The sequence below is a fragment of the Argiope bruennichi genome, chromosome 5 (assembly GCF_947563725.1).
Source record: "Argiope bruennichi chromosome 5, qqArgBrue1.1, whole genome shotgun sequence".
Taxonomy (NCBI): domain Eukaryota; kingdom Metazoa; phylum Arthropoda; class Arachnida; order Araneae; family Araneidae; genus Argiope; species Argiope bruennichi.
The window spans coordinates 102,790,181-102,815,514 of NC_079155.1; positions in this window are offsets into that span (position 1 = coordinate 102,790,181).

Genomic DNA, 25,334 nt, shown 5'->3' on the forward strand with positions numbered 1-25,334 from the left:
GCAACAATTTTTTTTAAGTTACTTCGAACGACTTTCCTAAAACTGGTGCAAGTAATGGCTAACCAAAAAAAAAAAAAAAAAAAAAAGATCAAGCTATATTGTTTAAAAAAATTGTTGCTATTCCACTAAAGTATATTGCTATATAAATAATGCAATCCAAAAAGCTATAGAACTTATACAAATATCAGCCATATACAGGTTGATACTGTACGAGGCAATTCTTGACTAGCAGCCAAATGACTTTCTGCTTCTCCTACTCAAAACTAGGTGCAGACGATAACGGTTTCCTCCACCCCCTCATCTCGATTTATCGTCGCCTCATCACTTCCAGCGAGGGAGGAGGGGGTCTCCCATTTCCAGGTAGTGCGCGTTAACTCCTATTACAGGTGGGGTGGTCGAGCACCGCAGCAACCCTCGCACATGGGCGTGGACCCCATCCAATCGTTTGGTACGAAGGTGACCTTGAGCCGAGAGCGTCTCGGAAACTGTTTCTATAGCAACCGCTGCTCCCTCGCATTCAGCGATACGGAAGAGACAGAGGGGAGGGGATGAAAATAAACAAAGTGCATCCCCCCGCCCGACTTCGCCACAACATACCAATCTCCAATTTTATATTTATTTTTATTTGACTCTTTATTTCCTTTCTTTATTTTTTTTCTCTCTTTCGTACAAGGCGCTTTTACAATTGGCGTACTTTTATGTGATAGGAATCTCGCTTTTTTTTTTCCTTTATTATTTTTTTTTGGAAAATATTTTTCTATGATTTTATTATTGACTTATCTTTTCCATTTTTTTTCTTTCTTCCTGCGATAATGGAAAGGAATAGCGTGAAATTAAATGGAGTTTGCCTTCGAATCATCACAGATGAGGGGTGTAATGAAAGAGGATGATGATTATAATTGAATGGAACTTCAGTTTAATTTTCCAATTAAAGGAGTGAATTGTTGGGTGAATAAATAGTTGTGTACTTAACCTAGCGAAAAAAAAAAAAAAAAAAAGTGGGAAAGTTTAAGAATGAGAAAATATAAATTTCGGAGTTTCGCGTTTTTTTAAAGCAAATACTTCTCAAGCAGTTACTCAGACATAAGATAGAGAGAAAATAATATGGAGAGAAAATGATTCGTATTTTATTTATGAATTATCAAAAAACATTAAAATGTTTAAATAAAATTTAAATTTCTTACTGTTAACAACATAACTGATATGTATTGTCTTATTTTTGAATCAAAATTGCTGCAAATTTGAATGAATTTTCAGATTTAATTATTAAACGAAAGAGGTTGGAATTTGTGAAAAATACTGCAATTGTATCGCTTCAGCTTTAGTCATATATTTTTTATTTATAAATTATTAAAAATCTTTAAATAACATTCGAATTTCTTACTGTTAGCAACATAACTGACATGTGTTTTTTTTAAAATCAAAATTACTGCAAATTTGAACGAATTTTCAAATTGGATTATTAGACAAACAGATTGGAATTTATGAAAAATACTGCAATCGTATCGCTGCAATTTTAAATAAATTTTCGAATTCTTTAACTATATATAACAAAATGGACTTTTTAAGGAACTTGTTCTGTTAGGTTTAGTTGTTCTTCTTCGAAACAATACGAGTGCTATTTTGGAAAGGGCACTGTCATTTTGGATAACACCTCCGCAGATACTAGAGGAAGAACACTCGATGGCAACAGAATTGAAACAATCGCTGACTTCTAGATAGCGTGTTTGAAAATCCTTAAGTAATTAATGTTTCTATTATAAAACAATTTTAGAAAAAAAAAAAACAATTTTAGAAACGAATTTCCTACATAGTTTCTCCACAATGGAAGAAGAAAAACCTTTTGATGGATAATTTCTGATAAGATTGTTCCAAATGCTAAAATTATGCGAAATTAGTTTTAAAAGGAAATTTATTGTTATGGATGACTGCCGATTCAACACTTCAGCCATATTTCAATGCCTTTCCAATAGATAACATAATCCGAGAGCCGGGAGAAAATCCTGAAGACAACTGAGAGATGAAAGCGATCGCTAGTTTTGAACAAACGTCATTGAGATTCTAATCTGAGCAGTGATGGATTTATATGTTTTGGGGCCCTAAGCAATGCATATTACGAGAATCTACTTTTAATAAAATGGTCGGTATAGATTCACATTTCAACATATTTCTAATTTAATCAAGAAATGGTTTATTTTAATGTTTTCATTTTATTATCTTTGAGAAAAAAATATTTGTTTCTTGTTAATTTTTAATGTTTTCAAACTGTCTGACATCCACATTTGTTCATAGTATAGTTGAGAGTTGAGAGTTGTGCTTTTAAATACTGAAATAACAAAATGAATGTAAGAAATAATTACATGAATGTAAAAAATTAATGTACATGAATGTACAAAATGAATGTAAGAAATGCACCAATTACATTTGCTAAAACATTGAAATATTCCTGATATTTTATAATTCATAAAATTTGTATTTTTTGGTAAACTTATTGATTTATTAACTAGGGAAAACAAAGTTTCTAAATTGACCTGTTGTTAGCCTTTCTCAGCTTTGCGATTCTAGGCCGATGCCTATTCTAAATTCCGTAATGGAACATAAATCATTTGTAATCCTTAACAAAAAGAATTTCAGAAAAGACAATGAAAATATTTTTACTTATGTTAATAATATCAGTAAAAATAGTTAATGTAAATTCAAAAATATGAAAAGAGATATAGGCTTATAAAGTTACGACGTATTATTAATCGGGATTTTTAAAAATTCAATTACATCTGTGAAAATAAAAATGAAACTTATGTATCTGATTTAGAAAACCACGCTAGATTTTACTCAAGAATTAATCCAAGACGCAAATTAAATTATTCTAAATCCTGATTCTTCTAAACTCAAATCTTGAAGTGAGTATAACGCTTAAGTTGCTTATCTCTGATTGGAATATTTTTCTTCTGGTCTGTAGTAGAAATTTCTACTCAATGAGAAACATTTAATCTTTTAAATCTTTTTTTGGGCTCATTTCGCAAGGCCAATTAATTTCTTTTCAAACAACAAATCTCCCAACCCTCAGTTCTCTGCTATATCACCCTCCGGCGTTAAAACGTCCATCAAGCCCAGCTTCGAACTTAACCCCCCAGGCGATAATTCTTCGCCATTTATTTTCCAGAATGCTTGCGAAATCATGGCGAAATGCCATTACCGTCGCAGGAAAACTATTTACCGGCCCAGGAAACGGGAGTTAATCCCGTTCCAGATCGGCTGTTGCATCGGCGGCAAATTGTGAAACCATGACTCCCGGGACCAACTGGACCAGACAGAATTTTCCCAAGATACATCCAGTTAATGGAAGCTTTGCTTGAAGTCGCTCCTTTCTTTTCTTCGCCTTCTGGGAGGAGATTTAATTAAGATCTATTTGAGGACAGACAGACGTGATTGCTTTAAAACGGGGCTTTAAATGTGTTTAGCATCATCGCTGTTTAGAAATCAGACGCTGATTTTGTTCTGAGAATTGTTTATCGACATGGAATAGTTTCTTATATTGTCAATATAAAATATTAATTTTTTTACTTATCATCAACGGAGATATCTAATGATTCTTCTTTTTTATTTCATTTTATACGAAATATAGAGAAAGTATTGTAACCACCGAAGAATTCGAACTTGAGATTTTGAGGAATTTTAGGTGGACTCTGATGAATTATTAATAGCAATGGTTTTTAAATGTGTTTAGCTGCACTGCCGTGTTGAAGCCAAATCCTGATTTTATTTATCGACATGGAAAAGTTTCTTACATTGATTTCATAAAATATTATTTTTTTACTTTATTTATCATCAGAGAGGTTTAGTGATTTTTTTTATTTTTACTTTATTCTACACGGAGTATAGAGAAAGTATTGAAACCGTCAAAAAATTCGAACTTGAGCTTTTGATGAATCTCAGGCGAATTTTGAAGTCATTAGTAATGGAAAACTATTAAATGATGTTTTGATAACAGAGCCTAAGCGCCTAAGCTGCAAAGTGAGATAATCTCTTCCACGAGACTCTCGCAGCCAATATCAGATTGTATATTTCGTATACAAGAAAGCAAAAAGTTTCTATTATTTTATTCGAGGAAAAATTTATTGTTCTTAGGGTTGGAAGTCTGAATATCTATTAATAATAAAGATGAATGTGTGTGCGTGTTTGTGAAAGAGAGAGAGCAAGAAAGATAAAGAAAGTGAATGAGAAAATGAGAAAATTGTGTGAGAGAGAGAGAAAAAATGCGAATATTGTGTGCATATGTGTGTGTGTGCGAGAGAGAGAGAAAGGCTGAGAAAATTATGTGTGTTTGTGTAAGTGAGAGAGAGAGATTTGTGCATGTGTGTGAGCTGGCGCTGAGCAGGACAGACCTTCTGACATTTAGCTATTAAATCAATAAAAGAACATAGAGGGTGCACATATAGGGTAGAAATGTGCACCTTAAGCGAATTTTTTAAAATTTTTAAAATTAAAAATTAAGTTAAATATTGGCAATTTTTCCCGATAAATTTTGAAAGAATTAGTATATAAAAATAAATTTTACACTTGATGAACATTTTAAAAATTGTTTTTTTAGATGATATCAGTTTAATAATAGTGCAAACTTTTGTTAATTTTTTTCCAATTTTTTTAAAAATTATGTTTTTAGCCTATTTTTATCACATTGTTGCCCTTAAGTTTAAGCCGTTTTCAATGTTTCATCAAATATTTAATCATGCACTTTTCTTTCTGTTTTTGAAGGTTCAGAAAGAATGATTTTGTTTAATATCTGTGCAATTTGCAAAACAAATAAAAAAAAAGGAAATTGCAATAGCATGATGGTTAGAAAATAAATAAATCGCGTATTTGCGTTTTTAATAGCGCTATGGTGTAATGGGACAAGTTTTCATTGGATAGGCTCATATTTATTATGAACAGAACTCTTGGATTTAACGTCTGGAAATATAACGGATTCATGAAGTTATAATTATGCGATTTAGCTGAAATTAGATGGAATCAACATGCCAGGCGTACCAGCTTATTGCCAATGGTAACTAGTCTAGAATAAAAAGCATGCCCCATTGCATTTTTTAATTCAGCAACTATGTAAAGCTCAGTTTAAAAGTTAAAAAATTTAGAATCAACTGCCAAAATAATAAAGATTAATAGATTTCAACTTTTCCCATTTTGTGTTTAATACGAAGTGTTATTTCAAGCCTCTTTTTGAAAGTGAAAGGGATCATAAAATGAACGAATAAAGCACGCAGAATGCATTTTAAGAAATATAAACCAAGGCATTTAAGAAAATGTTTTCAGTCGATAAAGAGGGAACAAGCAGTGAAGCAAAATTAAATCTTTCATTCTAGCTAATGCTTCTTTCGTGAATTATTGCACCGCAATATTGGAAAAAGGAAATAAGATCAAAACTTGCAGATATAATTCTGAAATTGCTGCTTTCCAATTCAATGAGTTTTAAACTGTGCGCTTCATCAATAACTGCACATCGAATTTTTGGCTCCTTTATTGATTTGCAATACTTCGTCTTTACACGCTTCATTTATAAGAAAGTAAAATATAGCTTGAGAAATCTTTCATGGAGAATATTTTGATTAGTTTCCTTTTACTTTTTCTTTTAAGTAATATATATATATATTCAGATTCTTTCATTATGGAGTAAATGTTGTTAATTTCAGCTTTCCGGCTGTTTGTATACATTGGGCTATTTTTGATATTTTTCAGCTATTCTTCAGTTTCGTTTGCATTAGTAAAATATTTCATCAGTGCCATTAGTGAAATGTTTGATTTCAGATTGTTAAATATATTTCATCAGTGCCATTAGTGAAACGTTTGATTTCAAATTGTTAAATATATTTCATCAGTGCCATTAGTGAAATGTTTGATTTCAGATTGTTAAATATATTTCATTTCTTTTCACACAATGTATTATTTTAAATATATTCTATTCTCTGTTTTTTTCTCTCTTTCATCATTAATTAGGAATATAGTGCTAATATCTACATTACAGATTTTTACACACAATGTGTTGCTCTAAATATTTCTCAGCTTTTCCCTTTTTTTTTTTTCTTTTTTTGCTTTCATCTTTCAATAAAGAAATTTTATTTATTTCTATATTCCATCTGTTCATGCCCAATGTGTTGCTCTAAATTTTTTTCAACTATTTTGTTTTTTTTTCTTTAATCATTAATTAAAAATATAGGGCCCGCAGTGGCCTGGTGGTAAGGTCCCGGCTTCGGAACCGGATGGTTTCAGCCTCGAGACCTGAGACCTGAGACCTCTTCACCGAAGAACCGTCATGTAAGCGGTCTGGATACACGTTGAATTCATCGGGGTTAAACGCCCTCCCGCTGGTGTGGCGTGGAAACTTGGAGATGGGACTGCCAGCTCAGGTGTCGTCCTCGTTGTTTGACCGTTGTTCAAAATTACAAGGTCCATACCAAAATAGCCCTACCGGTGCTTTAAAACGGGACGTTAATACAGCTAAATTAATAAAGAATATACTGTTAATATCTACAAGCTACCTTGTTACACACAATGTGATGCTCCAAATTTTTTTCAGCTATTTTTCTGTTATTTCCCTCTCTCTCTCTTCCGATTTCCATCTATGGAAATATTACCAGTTTCTACATTCCAGTTTTTTACGCACAACGTGTTCTTGTAGATATTCTTCATTTACGCTTTTGTTTTTTCTCCTTCCTCTTACATTAAGGAAATATTGTTTGTTTCTAAATTCTACTTCTTTAATACAATATGCTGCTTTTGAACGTTAGAGATTCTAACTCTCTGATTTGATTCTGCTTTGATTTTTTGTTTCGTCTTTCATTAGGAAAATATAAAACTTCTTAGAATTTTTGAATTAATTGCAAAATCATGTAAAATAAATTTGTAAGATATAAAAAATGTCTTCAGTAAATGACATTTTTTATATCTTACAAATTGCTAAAATTAATAAATTTGCATGTGCAAATTAATAAATTTGCATGAGAAGTCCTTTGTTTGTACGTAGAATGTCCAAGCAATACTCAATTTCATGCTTATTGACTGTATAGCATCTGTAATATGTTGCTTTAAAACCTGGAAGCTGTCTGATACATACAATCTTTCATAAAAAGTAATTCGGCCAAATTCTGAAAATCATGTGGTATGACTTCTAAATGAAATTTTCTCATTAAATCATCATCAGACTATACTCAGCGCCATCTATCGGATTCTAAGAGAACACAATGCAGCAAAAAAAAAAAAAAAACCACTTTATGAAACATAATAGTAATGTGTACCATTGAAGAAGCAGTATTATTCCTAATTTTTCTTTTACATAATTTTTGAGTTCTAGAATTCTTAGACACCATGTATTACTATTTTTTATATTCTAAGTTTTTACACAAAATGTATTGCTTTATATATTTTTTCAACTACTCCTTTGTTTTCTTACTCTTTCAACTTCATTTTTTAATTACTCAATTAACAGTAAGATATTTAAATTTTGCCTCCATTTTTTTCTTCTATTCAGTAAATATTTTGCATTATAAGACGATTAAGAAATGAAAAAAATGAAAGAAAGAAAAGGCGAGTAAATTTCTTTTGTTTCAAATTTATCTGAAAAGTTAGAACAGATAATTAATTATAAATTTGATTCTTTTGGAGGTTCCATATTTTGAATAAGTCATAAAGGAAGGGATGCACAATTAACTAAAAAAAGTCGTAATCACCTTCCGATAATGACTAAAAAGAGGCAGTAATTGTTCCATAATAATAAACTATTCTCGCTTTAATAAGACATTTTCTTTTGTTTTCTTAAAAACTCATCCGTTCTTTCTCATTTAAGCCGAGAAACTTAACGATTAGAGATTCAATTTTCGTCGCTTCTGTAAAGAAAATTAAGGAAATGTGCCAAGATTTAGCATTCATTGTTCTTCTAATCCGATTAAAAAACATTAACCTAAATTATCGATGATGGAAGTTTCCTAAAATGAATTTAAGAAGGGATTTAAAAAAAGGTCAAAATTGGATAAGTGAATTAGATGCAGCGAACTAGAAACGGCAGCCACTGGAGAGTAATCACTCTAAAAACTTTCAGTTACTGTCATTTTTTTTCTCCATCGAACTCAGTTTGCTTTCCATTTGTTAGAAAAAAATGAAGAAGAAAAAAATTTCGAAACCATAGAAGATGCTATTTAGCATAGAACAGGCAGTTCTTTACTCTTGACAAATGGTTCAACTTATCCTGTTGCAACTGGGAAAACTTACCAGCTTATCGGATCGATGGAGCTGTTAAAGGTGCTTTTGGATATTATTACCTGTAACTGTACCGGGAAGGTAACATAAAGAATGAGGAATGGCCTCTCTAGGTACTTTTTATCTCAGGATAAGTTTCTGAGAAGGGTACATTTTAATAAGGATTATGTTTCAAAGAATATATTTCATGTCACGTTGTTAAAAGTGATACTAGAAACATTAGTTACAGTTTTCAGCAATTTAAACACGTAATCTCTTACAAATGTTATTGGCATTTTATTACAAACGAAAAGTTTTTGGCTCACAGCTAGATTGTCGGAATTAATGACTTTCAAAAATTTCAATTAAAGCCTTTATACTTTACTTAAATTTAATGGTTTTCCACGATAAATCTTTTTAAGTTTTAAAATTTTGATAAATATTTGGCTTGTACTCTTTTAGAAGCTTTACATAATTTTTTCATTAATTTCCAAAAGCAGACGTTTACATCTGATTAACAATCAGCCATCTCAGCTAAAATTTGAATCCCAACGACTGAACTATAATTAATCCAATAACTTTCTTAAGTGAATCCAGTATGAATCTAAACATATTTATAACAAAGTGTAAGGATAGAAAATGGAATCATTAAATTTTGAATTTTTTGTGTGTGCCACAGAATATGTTTGAGAATTTATGTAATATTTGAAAGGATCATGTGATAAACTTTCTCTGATTTAAAGAAATATTCAGTGTACTGCAATAAAAAAAGAATTTTCAAGCTAAAAGATTCATAATATATTTTTACACGTCCAGTTACATTATAACCAGAACCAAGCTAACCCCGTCATACTAATGTATCCGAGATAATTTGAAGACTGAGCCGCTGCAACAGCATAGTTAGGCTAAGGAGATATGACCCGACATCGATGTGAAGGTACTTCAGCCCCACACCATTTCTGTACCCACTGCGGAAGTGAGAATTTGTATACTTAAACAAATTATCTGAAGTGGGGACCAATTATTTTATAAGGAAGAGCAGCAGTGTTGAATAATTTCTGAACTTAAATTTACTAACTAATGAAAAACCGAATCTTTATACAATAAATCGAATCTTTATACTTTGATTATCAATAAAGACAGAAAAATCCGGAATGGCATATTTGTATGAACAAAAACAAAGACTTGAGCCTCATTATAAACCACATTGTTGCAGAAAGTACTTGAAATATTTCTAAAAATTAAATAAAAGTAAATAGAAAAATTAAACAGAAATTAAAGGGTAACACTTTTTAACATAACTTTTCGAATTTTAAAAGGATCTAAAAATTAGTTTGGTTTCATAACAGTTCATTCCTTTAAAAAAATCCATTGTTCTTAATCAGTATTGTTAACTTATTTTTGGTCAAAGTAGAAAATGATTTTAATTCTTTCTGCATTTATTTTACTTGATTGATATTTGTGAAAATAGAGTTCCCCACCCCCATCATTTTTTTCACTTTTACTTGATGTGCTAGAATTTTATAACTTTGTATTCACTTGTGGTCTTATTAAAAAAACATTATTTAAATATTTTTTATAATTTAATGATTAGTTAATCGATTAATTAAATTAAACTTTATTTCTATATTGGAGATGCCACTGGGTTATGAATTAGCTATAAAATTAACAATAATGTATTGCTTTTTTATTTTTATGATTATTTGCTTTCGTTGACTTATAATATTTTTAATGATAAATTCTAAATTGGATTAAAAAGTAGAAAAAAATTATTACAGACATTTTTTGCTTTTCAAAATTATTCCTGACTGTGTATGGTTTTTCTGAATAGTAGCTTTAAATCTCAAAACATTTTATTATATTTTTACATAAATTTTATTTTATTCCTTGATTGAATGAATATAGTTAATGTATAGATTATTGGGAGGAATAACATAATTTTACTTTAAAAGCTCAGAACTGGATAACAATGCAATATTAATTCGCTTTCTTATTTGTTTATTTTGTTTGTTCAATAAGATATTGCAATCGATTAAAGATTTTCATTACCGACAGATGGCGCTCTGCCAAGTCGTTAGTTTGAAATCGATTACAAAATTTCATACGCATAAGATTAAAAAACAAACAATAATAATAATTTTTTTTTAATATACCGTTTTCTTGAAATGGATGAAAATGTATGAAACAATTTCTCCTACTCCTATATAGATTTATAACCCCAAACAGATTATCATAAAAATTTATGATTGTAAATTTTTAAATGTTATTTAAAATGATATTTTTTTCATATTAGTGTTTGCATTTTACATGTTTTTCTTTCTTTATTGTTAAAAAATTAATTTTATTGTATTGTTAAAAATTTCATTTCTTTACAAAATGTGCTTCGTGAATTAATGGAAGCCAAGGAAGTTGAATCACAAAAAACATAAGAAAAGAAATGCCTTTAATTTCACTGAAAGCTAACATACATTATAAATGAAGCTAAATTTGGAATTGTTAAGAATGTTTTTATCCCCAATTTATTCTTTTATAATTTTGATTTGATTTGATTTTAAATTTAACTAAGTTACTCCACATCGCATTCTGCTTCTAGTTCATCAATTGAACTTTTGTCCAATTATCAGATAACATTTAAGAATCAAACGCTACTAATACTTGATTTAGAACATGCAGTTTGTAAATTTTAGAATTTGAATTGACCTCGCTATCTTTTTTTTTTATTTAAATTTTTATCGATTTCACTCTTATCCTATTAATATATCCCAGCTAAGAAACAATGATAAAATAAATGCACATTTAAAAATAAAATCTGCATAGAATATGTTTCAAAGGACTTTACAAAAATCGTCAATGGTGGCTTGGAAAAATGGCGGGAAAATCAGCTTTTTGATATAGAGACAGAAAACAGAAATAAACCGAATTCATCGTAAAAATGCTTTGGAAAAGGGCCAAAGAACAACTAGGAACAATTTTTCAAAAGTTTCATTTGCTTTTATTTTTAATGTTTGCTTAAGCTTTTTCTTTTCTACATCCATTTGTCAGCATAGAAGCGATATACTTGCTTTTTACATTTTTCTTGATATTCCTTTGCATATAACATTTGTGCCTTTAAAAACCATTATTGAAACTCCCGATTCACGAATATGCATATTTTTTGCATTAACGATTTTAAATGAAAATTTTTTTAATGGTCTTTGTTGAAATTAAGCATTAAATATATTCAGAAATTTCCAAAGATATTTTTTTTATTTAAATTCAAACTGAGAGTGAATAAAAAGTGTTTGCAGAATTAAGGAAAAGAAAAGATTATTAAATTTAATGGAAACGCATTTTTATTAATGTACTAAAGAATTTTTCACCGAAGCAGACATTTTTTTATTTTAAACATTTTCTACTTTTTATTATCTTTTTTAATTAACAATTTCATTACAAAAAAATATTAGAGAATTTAAAAATTAGTTTCATGACAAATTCACTATCATCGACCGTGCTATGTAATCAAAATTTGTTAAAATTAATCGATTAATTTATGATAAGTGTCAAAAATATTAAAATATCAATATATCAATTAAAATAATATTAAAATATTAATTAATAATATATAAATCACAATTAAATAAAGTATATTATCATTGATATCAGTAAAAAAAGGAATAAAATGCTTTTGTTATATGAACAATTGTCTATTTTTAAAGATTATTTTTAATAGATTTATTTATCGCAATTTTAAATTAGGGTTATATGTTTATATATAATATATGATAACTTGCAAAAGATATGATTTAAAGGGATGAAATGTAATATAAAGTTTTAAAACTGTAAAGTGAGGCGAGTCTTGGATTATATTAAAGTTTGTGTAGAAATGAACATATAACAAATAAATAGAGATGAGTTAAATTTCGAATATGGTTTCCAAACCAGAATTCTAGAATCTATTAAATTTCGAACTCGGCCATTCACAGGGAAGAATTACCGTTCCAAAATCCATAACCGACGAAATTAAGTTCAAGGCAGTCTTAATTTGGAAATATACAAATAAATAAAATAAAAAATCAGACAGGAAATGCTTCCGCTTTGTAAGGTTAAAATTTCTCACGGAAATAAGAAATTAATTTTTTTACTTTTCCGTCATCACTATATCATGACTGTTCATTTTAAAGCTTAATTCTTTTTAATGTAACTGTAATAATAAATCGAAATATATTTATCTTCTTATAATACAGAAATTTTGATGTATTTAGAAAATATATTTCTTGCATTGTAACAAACCAGTGGGAGTAGTTCCACAAATTTTTTCGCACATTCCCTAATAAAAATATTATTTCTCTGCATGAAAATTGTAAACATTAGCAAAGCCATCAATGCTCCGAATGATCAGATTTTTATTTTCATTGCCCCGCATATGAGTGGTTAGCGCTTGATATTATAAATGAAGAATATTTATTATGTAGTTTAGATGTCAGGTTTTGCAGTGAACTTAAAACAAAATTTGGTTTAGTAATTGAAATATTTTAATAGACATACGAAGATTCCAAATTTTATTCATATATGTTGTTTCGTTTTTGAGTTACCCTTTTTACACACATGCGAATGTACAAGCTGATTAATGGTCAAAGGTTTGAAGAATTTGATTCAAATTTTTCAACAATTCTGTACATTAGACGCTAAAGCTATGTACCAAATTTTATCCAAGTCATTTTTTTTTTTACATTTTATAATTACCGTGTCCATTTATTTTTGGACAGAGAGCTAAATAACTTGTATATGGTCCATTTACATTTGAGAAGGCAGTCAAACTTCCTGTATATGGTTCACTTACACTTGAGCAGAGAGTCAAACTTCCTGTATATGGTCCATTTACACTTGAGTAAAGAGTCAAACTTCCCGTATATGATCCACTTAAACTTGAGTAGAGAATCGAACTTTTTGTATGTGGTCCACTTAAACTTGAGTAGAGAGTCAAACTTCCTGTATATGGTCCATTCACACTTGAGCAGAGAGTCAAATTTCCTATATATTGTCCATTAACACTTGAGCAGAGAGTCAAAATTCTTGTATATGGCCCACTTACACTTGAGCAGAGAATCGAACTTCCTTCTATTGGTTTGGTTAAATGTTTCATAGATCTTAACACATTTGATGCAAAACCATTAAATTTTAATAATCTAGCTCAATTTTTTTTGTCCATTTACACTTAAGAAGTCAGTAACACTTCCTGTATATGGTCCTTTTACACTTGAGTAAAGAGTCAAACTTCCCGTATATGATCCACTTAAACTTGAGTAGAGAGTCAAACCTTGTATATGGTCCATTTACACTTGAGCAGAGAGTCAAACTTCTTGTATATGGTCCACTAACACTTGAGCAGAGAGTCCAACTTCCTGTATATGGCCCACTTATACTTGAGAAGAGAATCGAACTTCCTTCTATGGATTTGGTTAAATGTTTCATAGAGCTTTACACATTTGATGCAAAACCATTAAATCTAGCTCAAATTTTTTTGAGTTATCATGTTCAACTGCAGACAGAGTGGTTTCAGACAGAGATAGACTGTAAGCAGACATAATTCCAAAAATTCAATTCAGATTCAAAGTAGTGTCAAACGTAAAAATTCGCGAAATCTCGGGGCCGATTTTTTTCACTATTGCAGTATTTTCTCTTTGTATACGAGAAATCAAAATATCAAGCATTTTGACCGCATAGAACTTGGTTAGGAAATCAGAGCGTTTGGAATAAATGGGAGTATTTTAGTATTTTGACCCGCACGATATATTGGCTGCTCAAAGATGAAAAACATGTTTTTTCTCGTCGTAAAATCGATCGAAGAAGTTTAATGTCAGTTCTTTCCCTGGCAACTTGAAACTTCTTATTTTCACAAAAAAGTAAGCGAGTGGGAACCGAGCTACAACCTTTTTTTTTTCTTTTTTTTTATTGAATCAGTTTAAGTGATTTTATACATATTGGTTTCAGATAAGAATTATTTAAAGAGAAAATACTGACATCATGAAATAATCCAAACTTTAGATTCTTATGAATCTTTACATTGCAGATTTTCATGAGTCCTATAAATACATTTTTGGAATTATTCCTTTCTTTCTGTCAATCTTTGAGCTCAACGGCTCAAAAACACATTGAAATATAGCGATAGAGGTTAGTATATTTACTGTATTAACACCAAATTTGTATATTTGCATCAAAATCTAAATGAAATTTGGCAAATGGAAGTCTGCCTGCCTGTCTGAATGTGAATAAAATAACCTAAAAATCACAAAGAGCTAGATAGATGAAATTTGTTTTGTAGATTTATGATCGGAATAGTAGATTTGTACGTGTAAATTTTGAACCAAACTTGTTGATGGACTGATAATGTGCTAATATAAATATTTGCAAGCATATGAAATGGTTAACTCAAAATCATAGCAATAAAATGTGACGCATGTAGCCTTGTAGCAAACAACAACCGCTGTAAATAAATTTTGGATTTAATAGAAGAAAATAAAGGCATCTAAAATCGATATTCAGTTTTCATTATATTACGAGGCACAATATGCAATATACTGTAGCCTAATATGCAACCGTCAGTGGAAGCTGCACTTAATAATGCGGGATTTAGTGAACTTTGAGAGTTTTCCGTGTGCCACTTTATACTACCCCAACTCCTCTATACACTTAAAGGATGCAGAGAGGAAGAGAAAAAAATAACAAAAAAGAAGGTGCTAGATTGTCTAAGTATATGAAAAATTCGAGAAGAGAACACTTCATTGGGTATGAACTAAAAATAGATAAATGTACTGCATGATTATTCAAAATAATTATACTGCATTACAGTTGTTACGTGTATACCACACATTGCAGTTACTTTTTACGCATCCAATCATTGGACGCTGTGAATTCCCTTGATCATAAGTGCAATGTCCAGGCTGTTGCCCATCTTTATGTAAAACATTGTAAAGCCTTTATCATTACCATTGACGGACGTTCGTTAATTAAATGCATATTTTATATGACTATCTAAATCCGTTTAAGTTATTAATCGTGTCTTCTTTCATTGGCGTATGTCATGGGCTCTGTCTTAGCCCATTCTTTGAATACAGAAATGAACGGACTGAAGACAAACATAGAGAATCCTCCATGAAATGGATTTCAACATGTATGGTGGTCATGTAAATGAAATATTATATGAACAATAATAATGATGATGATTCAAATTTCTAATGTTTTATAATAATTTTTCTATCATTGCTTGCCATTATCTTTTCAGTCGTTTGCAGACAGTGCAACTGTTTCGAATAACTCTCTATTTGTACAACAAATATATATAATATTTACATCTGTTTGTGTATGCGTATATTTTGGCGTTTTATAAATAAAATCGTGAAACTTAGATACCAAACGTCGCGCATATTTATTTTGAAGGGGGGGATATGCACCTTGAAGCAATTTTTATGAAATTTTGATTAGAATTTCAAAATTAAAAATTGAGCGAGATTTTGGCGTTTTTCCTCGATAACTTCCGATACAATTATGGCAAAAAGTTATTTTTAATATTATCTCAATTGAAAACTTTTAAAATTTGGTCAATTTTTTATCGTCTATTTTTTCCTATTTTTAAATAGTTTTTAAAGATATTTTAAGCATATTTTACAACGATATAGATCATTGTTGAAGAAAAAACTTTAATAATTTTCATAGTTGCTACTAATAATTCAATCAGGTTGTTTTTCCGATGTTGATAACTAAGATATGAGGATTCGGCTTATTTTCCCATGTTGAGGTCCATATCCCAGGTTTCAATTTAAAGCATACTTTCACAAAAATATTTACATTTAAAATTTAACCTCAAAAACAAGAAATGATTATAAAATTTTAAATTGCAATTGTTTTTAAAAATTGTTTTTCGAATTATAATTGTATATATACAAGGTGATCCAAATTAAAATACCCCTATTCTGATATCTCTATACAGCAGACGACTCAGTGTAAAGGTTCTAAAATTGGTGAACATATAATTCAAGAGATGGAGAGACGGATTGCGCGAAAAAAATTAGTTCCAGAAACACCGGTAGATGGCGCTGCACAACAAAAAAATTGGTTAAAAAGACTCAAAATACATATTTTTAATACATTTTATTGGAACGTATGAAACATTCAATCCCAAGGACCTTATCGATACTTACCAGCTTGTTCAACTGCGGATTCTAATTGCTCGATTGAGATGCTTCTCACATGGGGAGGGATACTGTCTTTCAAATCTGCCAAGATTACCAGACGACCGCGATAATCAAGATTTTTTAAGTATCCCCAAAGTAAAAAAATCACAGGGATTAAGATGTGTAGAACGAGATGGTTAGGTTGTCGGAAAAGCACGACTGAGTACTCTATCATTAGTAAAATGTTCCAGAAGAAACTGCTGTATGCAGAATCCAATGTATGGAAGCGCTTCATCTTGCAGAAAGGTAATTGAATCAAGAAATCGGTACTGTTGCATTTGGGGTACAACAAAATTTCCGAGCATGCTTTGGTACCTGCTGGTCCTTTGCGTAAATTCTTAAGTCGACGAAACTCTTGAAGTGCAGCTGCTGCCTTTCCTTTGTTTTCATAAAATAACTTCACAAGCAAAGCGCGAAGCCATCGCTGACATGAATGACAGTTTCCCAGCTTTATCCCTTTTATACCTAGAACAGTAGCAGAAACCAAGGATATATGCAAATTTTTGTGCTTACAGTACGAAATTGCAGTTTCAATTTCTTCACTTTTTTTTATCTTTTTTTTTCCATTTCAGCAATAGAAACTAGAAAAGAAAAATTCCATACTGCATGTTTTTTTTTTGCAATTATTTGTATCTTTTTAGCATATTTTCTGTTGTACAGTGTCATCTATCGGTGCTTCTGGAACTAATTTTTTTTTCGCGCAATCCGTCTTCCAATGTCTTTAATAGTACGTTCATCAATTTTGAAGCCTTTACACTGAGTAGTTCGCTGTATAGAGAGCTCAGAGTAGGGGTGTTTTAATTTTGACCACCTTGTATATATAAAGACAAAAAGTTAGGGAAATATATGACAAGATAAACAGAAAAGTATGAGGATTCTAAAACAGTATATGTTATATATATATATATATATGAAAATTTGAAATTTAAGGAAATATTTTGCCACAAAGTCATTAAAACCTAGTTACACAAAATGTTTAATCGGAATTTTTAGCAATCCTGAAGCCCTTACGAACCAATTGACTGTCAAAAGCGCTTACCATGAATAAGAATAAATATATGAAAATCATCTCACAATACATTTAATTGAAATTATATACATTTTATTATTTTCTGTTTACCAGCCGACGGACAAAAACAGGTGGTATTAAATAACCTTCAGTAATGAAAAAATCTAAATCCCAAAACTGGAAAATTAAAAAAAAACAACTTCCGCAGTTTTGGCTTTTATAAAGGATGCCCCTCTTTAACCAGAAATAATTGTTACTCAAGGCCGCTTGACCACTTCCCCTGAGAGACTAATATTCTTCTTAATTTTGGGGAACCTCCAGCCTGCTATAAACGTCAGATAAAGAAGAGGAATGGCTGCTCGGGGTCTTACACTCGAGCAGAAGAAATGTATTTCTTCTGGGATTGGAGGTCGGCTTTCCTTTTCTTCTATTATTTGATCGTTTATCATCGGATAAATGGCTTTGCGGTGGACGAGAAAAGTGTCAACGGAAGGCTGCTAAACATAATAATAGACCCACTGTTAAGACAGTGCCCTCTTTTCTCTTTCAGCACGCCAGATTTTTTCCAGGATCCATTATCATTTTGATGATTGATGTATTGTCTTTATCTCGTAAATGAAAAAAAACACACACCAATCTGGTGAATGTGGTCAGAGATATCATAAATCATTTATAATCAAGCAAAATAAGAAGAAAAAAATATTGAGGAAAAGATAGATGGAATCTTCAAAAGATTTCAAAGAGTTTTTCCCAGAGACAAACATTATTTTTTATGTTGTATTTTAGGATAATTTAGGCAGCTGAAGCATTTGTGCCGACTTGAAAAAAATTGATTAAATCGCAGATCGTACACAGAATCAATATACTTTGTCGTACCTAATGTAATAAATTGAATGGAAGTTGTTGTTACTGCTTATAGCACTTGTCATAGATAAGCCTGCTGACGAAGTCAGCGATTTTAAGCCGACTTTAGCTTCTCTTGTTTCAGTAGCGCCATATAGGGTCAAGAGTACGTCTTAGATACTCATGCGTCACAGCTCTTTCACGGGGCGGACTTCATTCATACATTTCATTCTGTCATATACAGATCGTAATTTAAACCCGAATCAGAGAACGATCACTTCAGATGTCTCAGATCTTTTAGTTCATTCCCTAGAAAATAGTATAAAAACAAAGTCCACCAAATTTCATAGTAATATGATTATTATATTTTGAATTATCTCATTTGAAGTGAGCAAAAAATAAGTAAAAATCAATCAATCAATACCCAATTTTGATATCAATTCAAAATTCGGCATAATATTCATCGAATTATCATCATCCAACTTATGTATTTTCTAAAGTTATTTCTGAAAGATAGGACCCCTACCCGCTACCTCCGATAAAAAAAAACAATTTGAAATATAGATGATTTTATAAAATTTTCTACCAACAAAAGGTTTAAAGGTTCCTGATTTTATCCTTTTGATGAGATTTATAGTCAATAAATGAACCATTGATTCACTTTACTCTTCTAATTGAATATAATGTCCGTTAACTGAAAGCTCTGTACAATACTCATTGAGTTACCATTATCCTACTCATGTATTTATTTATGTAAGACAGGAACCCCCCTCCCCCCCTCCCCCCAAAAAAACTTGTAATATATCTGATTGTGTTAAGCTTTTTACCAAAATTTTTTTAAAGTCCCTGATTTCATCCTCTTTTAATGGAACTTATCATCAATAAATAGACCACTTATGTGTCCTACACTTATGTCCAGAAACTGAAAGCTCGGTACATTATTCATTGAATTACGTCATCGTACTTATGTATTTTCTAAAACATTTTATGAAAGATGTGATACCCACCCACGAAAAAATCATTTTGAAATATAGACGATTTTAAAAAGCTTTCTACCCAAAAATTATTAAAGGTTACTGGTTTTCCAAACCAATTATTGCATTCTTGATTGTAAATTACACAAACAATTGGAGGGATTCTGTTTTGTACTAAAAATTATTTTTGCTCAGTTATAGCAACAGCAAACAGCAAACGGAAAGCCATAAAACTTTTGCTTTGAACTGATGGCTTCAAAACTTAGGTACAGCTCACAACAGTGGATAAGAAATGTGTAAAATGCCCGCCGATTTCCACCTACATTCAAATGAAACCAACAATAGAATTGAGAAATAACCAATTTGCTGATAAATTAATTATTTATTTATCATCAGAATTATACGAAAATAAGTCTAATTCTTGTTTAATAAAGTCATAGGAATAAAAATTATCCAAATAATTTTTGGAATAATCTGTATTTTTTATAAAATATTAATATGATATAAAAAATTTCTGAACATTAAAGAATAAATTAAAGTCCTGCCATTCCAAAAGAATGATATATATCCCGAATATTGTTGAACTACATAATATTCTTCCACCCAAGAGAATTCTAAAGATTTTCATTCCATCATTTGAAAGCTGGAGGATTCTGTCTAGTACAAGTAATAGATACCAGGGAGAGATCTGTTCTGGAAAAGAAAATGAAAGTCCTCCTTCAGTTGTGTTTACATTTGGCGGGAGAACTTCCAAAAGGAGATCGAAATCCTAGTTGAAAACCGCAAGTGCGCATGAGCGGAAGCGAGAACCACGTTGCCATCGATCGTTCCCCTTTTCCTACTGTTTATCGTCTGTTTTCGAAGTAGGTCACAGTTAAAGAGAATTTTGAGATCTGGAAGCAGATAAAACGGCTCATTTTCTGTGTCCATTGAATTCATAATGTTCTTGCAGAAAAGTTTCTTCATCAGTATTCCCCAGAGGAAATAAAACAGAAACCTATATAAAAATCGACATTAAAAAAAAATTAGCTCAAACTTTATTTTACTCATTTGTTCCTTCTTTTTTTTTATTTTGAAAGTATTTTCATTTCAACTTACTCGACTTTAATTCCTCGACTAAAATTTTAATTAATTAAATTAATTCGATTTTAATTTTAATTTGAGACTTTAATACCTCATAATTATGATATAAAAATAATTTCATACAAAAAAATACAAAATATCCAATCCTCTTATTGTCCGAAAGGCATATTTAAAAATAATAATAAAATAGTTAAACTAATTTTTTTGAAGAGCCTTCTAAGATATATTTCTTTCCCTAAGGTTATTAAACATCTTTAAATAATGATATTAAATGTAATGAAAAATTATATATGAGAGGCAAAAAAATAAAATGGCTTAAAAAATTGAAATATTTTCATTCACAAGGAATGGCACCACTACAGTTAAAGCAGTTCTTTTTTCTATGTAATGAAATATAATTTTTAATCAAAATTACAAATAAATTATTTAATTAATTTTCATGAAACACTTATTAAGGCTTTTTTTATTGCTTCATGGTATTTGATTTGGATTTTCTTCATTCTTGTTGTTGCTGCGGAAACTTTATACTTTCTTTATACAATGCTTTCATAAACTCTCCTTTATTTCAGGGAAAGCATCATAGACATACATCAAGAATTAAATTAATGTAGTTTTTGAATGAGGCTTTTATATCAATTATTAATATTTCAATTAACGTTTTCCAGAATTGATCAACAGGTCTATTTTAGAATCGAGGGAACGTCAAATTTAATAATAATTTTAAAAAACTAATTCTATTACGTGCGACAGTCGAAAGTCTGATTCTCCCCTAAATTTTTAATGCGTTTTACTTTGTTATTATTTTGAATAGCGTTTTGCATGTTTCGTATTGATTTGCTTTGTCACAAATAAGCATTTTGATCCTTTTGATTTACCATTAATTTACTAGGATCACAATATTAAATACATTTACAATTGTACTAAAATTCAGTCACTTGGCTTATCTTACCTTCAATTTATCGCTGTCACATACACGTCAATATATAAACTAATAGACAAAAAAAACCTTTTTAACGAATTGAATTCAAAATATGATAAGGATCTAGAATTCTGATGATTAAACCATATCCAAATTTCATTCCTCATATGAGCTAAGATTTTGAATTATATTTCTCATTGTGAAATATAATTCCATAAATAGTTTTCCGAAACTAGAGACTTCTAAAACGTGAAAATTCATCTAAATCTCTTGATTGAATTTGTTAACAATTGCAATATTAATTGTTTTTATATTTTATTAATAAAAATAAGAATGATACATTTAATCATAAATTTCTAAAAGTATAGTTTCATTAGTGTGCTGAGATATTTTTGACTTGATTAGTTTTTCATTCTTTAATTTTGGATTTATAATTCATTGTTGTAAATGATAAATCTTGAAATAAAATTTTTCATGATATCTCTACCAGATGGCGCCACATTAATGGAATTTAATTAAATTGATTGCTTTTCTAAAATTAAGTTCTGAAAATTCATCTAAATCTCTTGGTGGAATTTGTTAGCAATTGCAATATTAATTCTTTTTATATTTCATTAATAAAAATAATAATGATACATTTAATAAATTTCTAAAAGTATATTTTCATTAGTGTGCTGAGATATTTTTGATTTGTTTTTTATTCTTGAATTTTTGATTTATAATTCATTGTTGTAAATGTTAAATCTTTAAATAAAATTTTTCATAATATTTCTACCAGATGGCGCCACATTTATGGAATTTAATTAAATTGATCGCTTTTCTAAAATTGAGTTTAAAAAATTACTTATTATAATTAAAATTTATATTGAAATAAATCATATTATAAATCAAATAATTATATATGTTATTTTAATATATAAATAGGAAAATTTATTAAATACACTATTTTAAAATAAATTAGTTGGAATAAACAATGTATATCGTGTGTAATTTTGGAAATGAGAATTGTATACAAAATTGCAAAACTTAAGCTTGCGAGGAATGAGAGAAACATCGATTACAAAATTCTGTCTTTGTAGTTCTCTTTACAGGAAAATATTTTATCTCAGAACGTCACATTTAAGAGAAAATGCGCTACTATACAATAAAAGACGCTTTAAAGAACAGTCAATTGAATAAATAGAATAGACGAAAATTCAGCGAAGCATCATACTTTATTCATCGACTGCCTTCAGAGGTTTCCGTGGAGCATAATTTGCATTTTTAGCACAGCATTCTCTGCTGTGGATCTTAATATGTTACAAAAAGTTCCATAAAGTTCTGTGATAAGTTGTGCTGTCAGGTAATAAGGTTCGGTGCCCTTACAAAATATACTTAAGGTTTAAAATAACCCGCTCCAAAATTCAGAGAATTCGGAGAACGATGAGAAATGAAAGTCAAGGGGGGAAAAGAACAAAACCTAAAGTAAAGAATTCAATAATTCGTATGTGAAATGATTATGCAATATTTGCATTGTTGATCGATTAATATATAGTGATGTTTCATGCTACAAAGAAAAAAAAACAATTAAATACAATCATTATCTTTGTTGAAATATGGAATGACCAAAAACTGATATGTACTCCATAATAATGCTATAATGCAGTCAGGTTTAAGGATCAATAGAAGAAAGATATTGATAAGCAATATATTAAAGGCAGTTTCGTGGCCGAAAAGAGAGAAGACACTTTGTAATTTTAAACTTCGCTTTTTTCACTTTTTCACCCACGAAGCATAATTTATGAATTAATTATCAAGAATTATGAATTAATTATTAATTATCAAGAAGCGATAAGGTAGGTCACTTCACAGAACGACACAAGAGCGAAAGAGAAAAGAGCCAAAAAGAGGAAGAAATATTTATCCCCAGTCTTATATACCATGAGATTCTGATAGGGATTTCTGTACACGTGCCAATTTAGGATAGGGAAATCTAGGCGAAATCTTTCAAAAAGAATTCGCATAGCTTGACAATTTTTTATCCCTTCACTCGGAGTGAGGATATTTATCGATTTCAGTAATTTTAGATCTTGTGTTGAATTAATTAAATAAAAAAGGTGGAATTGGATCTGGAAATAAGAAAATATTTTAGAATGACGTTAATAGGGGCTAAATTAAGATAAAACTTTGGAAAAACTATTTATTAAGATCGCCAAGTAACTAAATTATGGAAAGCTGCAAAATTCTTTGCTTTCTACTCTCTTCTACATCTTTATTGGTTGATTTTATTCTTTTTTCATTGAATATCCACTATTTCTTACCTTCAATTACCATTCTAAAGCCTTTTGTGGCTTTTCATTGTGAAAATCACATTCCAATAAAAAAAGTGGGTATTGCCATTTAAAATTTTCGAAATTTTATCAATGTTACCGTAATCGTGAGAATTGAATTGTTGTTTATCACATCAATATGAGATATATTCGTTAAAATGCCTACAGTCAAAATTTCATTCTGTCTACACACACATTATGATCTTTGGGAACTTTTATAACGCCAAAGTGTTTTTATAATCAGCTTATATGGAAACAATTGTGTTTTTGAGGTGCCATGTTGAGGTACCACATGAGTAAATTCATCGGTCCACAGTCAACCAATCATGGATTTCAACTGAAATTATAAATAGATCTTCAGTTTCAATTTAAAGAAAGCATACAGAATTAACCTTTTTAATTTTTGATATTTTTTAATTATCTTAATGACATGCTAATAAATAGAAAGACAGATAGACGCCGGCGTCCTGGCATAGGGATAGCGCGTTATCTGGGTGTCCTGAGTTCGAGTCCCGATTCGGGCATAGTTGTTCTTCATCTGTTCTCTCTGTGAGATGTGTGAATGTGCTCCCCTGTTAAAAGGGGCTGTTCAAGCGAATGTGATGCGTGAGCAGCTAAATCGTACTCTTGGCCCCAGTTGGCGCTACTAAAAAACAAAAGACGCTCCCCCACCGGCTTAAATCGCTGTTTTCGTAACAGCGGGCTTGTCCATGGCAAGTGCCATAAGAAACAAGACAGATAGACAACTGACTCTTTAACCTTTTAAAAGGCCATATTTTTTAGTCATTGCAAATTAAAATATTTTTAGGATTGTCTTAAGAAAGACTGTCTTGAGATTGTCTTAAGAAAAAAATATTCAATTAACTTATTAGATAAATTTACTTTGATTTATTAATTAATTTAGTTAATTTATAACTAAGTAACACATCAAGTTATACTATTTTGTGAGATAAGGAACTGAAGCATCTAAGTTTTTATCTTATTGAAAAAAATTGTTAGAACTTATGCCAATATACATAACTTCTTGCAAATATTGATGAATTTGGTAGGAAACATATTCCCAGTGGCCCTAGAAAGGGTTAATGGAAGTAATAGATTTCTGAATCAAATCAAGAATTCGAATATTAAAATAATACGCCATATTTTGTCTATCTTGCTTATTTCTTTTATAAAATATCGTACAGACTTACCAATGATGATATGTATACATTTTAAATGCAAAATTTGAAAAATACATGCATTTTTGGTACTGAGACGAAGTACCAAATTTACTTTTATTTTAATATTTCGGATTTGAGTTCTAAAATTCATTGATAGATACACAGAACAATTAATAAATATCATTTTATTTCGTATTCGAGAAGCTCTAAAATGTTGAAATGAATCAAAATCCAAATGAGATTGATTTTTTTTAAATTATAGAAATTTTTCTTTCAGTGCATTGAATACGAAGAATAAAAACTCGAAACAAATCTTTAAAAAATGGTGGGAAAAATCAGTAAGGACCAGCATATAAGCTTCCTATTTTACTTTCTATATAAAAAGACAATTTAAAAACCTTTTTGGATGAGATTTTCCACTCTTTCGACTCAAGCTACTCAAGAATCCACTCTTTGTTTACTGAGACACTTCACACAAATTGCAACGAAAGAAACTGCAAAATCAAAGCTCTTCGAGACACCTTATTTTTTTTTTGTGTGTGTGTGTTTTTCCCGGTCGATTCCTCATTCTTCCGACAAGCTGTCGACTTTTAAAACAAAC